Raw genomic sequence first — 3,111 nt, 5'->3', positions numbered from 1 at the left:
CCATGGGAGTGAATCATATACCTATGGAGAATACATAGACATAAAATAAAAAGCTCACAATGGAACCCGAGCAAACACCTCCAACTGGACTCTAAAGGAAGAGATGCCCCTGAAGAAATTTTAGGAGAGGCAGGGAAACACAAGGTAAATTGACAGATTGGGACCATGAGAACTAAGAGAAGAACACTTGAAGTGGACTCAACAGTGCCAGTTGTAACATAAAGATCGAGCCAGATAAAGACTGAAAAGGTTAGCAAGTTGGAGATCAATGGTCTCCTTGACAGGAAAACCATCAGATGGCTGGCAGTAGAAGCTGTGTGGCAAAGAATTTAGGTGCGAACAGGGAGAAAGTAGGGTGGATAACTCAAGAAGCTTGTTTGTTGAAGAAAAAAAGGTGGTGGCTGGAGAGACATCGGTTTCAGGGAGAGTCTCCTTAATGTGTGAAATTCATCTCATACAGCCATTAGAGGAGGCTAAAGATGCAGAAGCGAAAACTCCTGGGAGAGAAGCTGAGGTGGATGGATACCACACAGGTGGACAAATTACACTCACATGGAAGGAGGGATGCCTTTTCCACCCTGATAAGAACAAAGGAGGTAAGGATGGATGTAGATGACTTTGTAGGTGGAAAACAAGAAACTGAGGGTTTTCCCATCTAATGTTCTCTATTTTCACTATGAAGTAGGAAAATACAGTCATCCACTGAGAGTGAGAGGGGTGTGATGGGGTAAACTATTCTAAGAGAATGATGAAGTTCTCTAAGAGCTGTAGGGGATGAGTGAAAACTAAGGACATGTGACAGATGGCCCAACAACTCCGAGGACCCAGTTAAGGTTAGTGACAACAAGTATGTAGTAGCACCACCATGTAGGAGCTGTATGAGGAGGAAAGGTAAGTAATGAGATGAATGCCCCCCTAGTGGGGTTTTTGCTAGGGAAAAGCAATGTAAGAATGGGCATAAATGAGTTGAGCTGCCTCCCATCTTTGCCTTCCCCTTCACTTACTTCCTTGTGTGATTCATCCTTAACCAAGGACAACAGTTCTCATCCTTAATAGTCCCAACATTCCCTTTTTATAATGGACACTTTGTTAACACCACCTTTACTGTCCTGAGGTCCAGTCATATATAACCTACCCAGAAGACGTAAGTTTAAAAAATCTATATAATGCCCTCAGGGTAATGCAAAGGAGATGTAAAGTGAAATTTATAATAAAATATCTGTTTCAATATGTAAATCTCAAGCATAACTACAAGGAAAGATTTAACGAAGCAGTCAGATGCTCATGTCTTACAAAGAATCCCCAGGAAGACTCGGGGACAGTCACAGACTGGCCAAAGTGTGCTACGCTTGAAACTCAATTACATGAGTAGTGCGACAGTCTTCCAGTAAAAGTTGACCAATTGCTGCATTTTTAAAAAATTGTTTGAAGTCTCAGGCTGTTAGCATAATGACTCCATTTACAAGAATGGGGATGTGATTTGGTTTCAGGAAACCCAGCCTATCAGAGAGAGAGAAAACAGCAAATACGTAAAATATCACGAGCAGTTGATCATATTAGGTTCTTTGCTCACTACCCCATTTTCTGAGACTCAAAAGTTTGGGGGGTAATCCTACTCTTTATGGTGGTCACCCCAGATTTGGAACACAAGAATGGCCTGTCCTGGGGACTTCTGACTATCTCCCTAATGTCACCCAAGTAGAAACCATAATGCTTCCATCTGGACAGACAGTAAAGACCAAAGAGGACCTCAGGAGGCAGACAGCTCAGAGTTCACGAAGGTGGCAGAGCCAGCCCACAGGCACTAGTACCAAGCTAAGTCTGTTTAATCCTGCAGCGTCTCCTTCCTGACCTAAGATGTTTCACTGTTCATGAGGACTCCTCTTCTGAATGTTCTATTTATATGCAAAATATCTACATACGTTTAAAATCCGAGCCTAGTCACAGCACACCAGATGGGAAACTGCAGAGCTCGGAGGCCAGGTCTCCTACCAGAGTCCCAACAGAGCAGTGAACATTCCAGCTATTCCCGCAATTCCTGGGGTCCCACCCCCATACTCTCTGCTTCCTTATAAAGTGGCTGGGTGGGTTTGAGAAGCAGAGGCTGGGGTGTATTTGGTATCAGTTTTAAAAGCAAGAGGAGCCCTCAGAGGAACAAGCAGGTAGAGTGATATCAACGGTCAGTTTGGAGAGCAGACTCTAAATGAGAATGTAACACAGATAAGATGGCAGGACACACAAGTCAGGAGATTCAGGAGTCTTCCTTTTGCCACTTACCACGGGGTCCTTTGAATCTCCAAGTTTCCATTTTCTCATATGCACAGTGAGAATGACTGTAAATAACACTTACCCTAACCGACCTCAGCGGACTGTTTGGGTGGAAGGGATTCAATGACTCACCATATGTGAAGACTTTGCAGAGCACTTTACAAATGCGTCACTATTGTCATTCCAATTTTAGGGAAACAGCAGAACCACTGAGAAGGTGACCCTAGAGATCCTGAGGGCTGTGGGCAAACAAGTGGTCACACAGGGTAGGTCAGGCCAGCTTCCTGGTCTACTCACCAGTGGGAAGGATAAGGATGAAGGATCACTTGCCGAGAGTGAGTGCCTGCCTGGGGTCTGGAAAGAATAGGTGGAAAACACCTATAAGGCTGGGAGGTGTTTTTGAGAAAGACAATGTTTCCAAAAATTTCCCCCAAATGTGTTCCACTAGATATTACCAAAAAGAATTTGATAGTGACATTCATGTGGGAACAGGCTTCCTCACCCAGGCCTTCTCTGAGACCATAATAATGAATTTCCGATGAGAATATGGGATGCAGGATGTACCAAATTTATTTAACAACAGAACCCCTTTTCCACAGAGCATCTGTCAATGAGACTCTCCAGTTGGGCATAATATTATATGGGCATATGGACCAGCTGCAAAGGGAAATGAGAATACTTTGTTAACACTTGATCGACGGTAGGCAGCTACTGGACAATTTGGAAGAAGGAGAAATCCGCTTTTTAACTATGGAAGTGAAACAGCATCACATTTCCCTGAACCGCCCTAATCCCAGCCCCTCAAGATCCCCCAGCTAGGCAACCCCGCACTCCAAAGTCAGA

Source organism: Equus przewalskii, chromosome 5, assembly GCF_037783145.1.
Source record: "Equus przewalskii isolate Varuska chromosome 5, EquPr2, whole genome shotgun sequence".
NCBI classification, from domain to species: domain Eukaryota; kingdom Metazoa; phylum Chordata; class Mammalia; order Perissodactyla; family Equidae; genus Equus; species Equus przewalskii.
Note: the sequence above shows the minus strand (reverse complement) of the source record.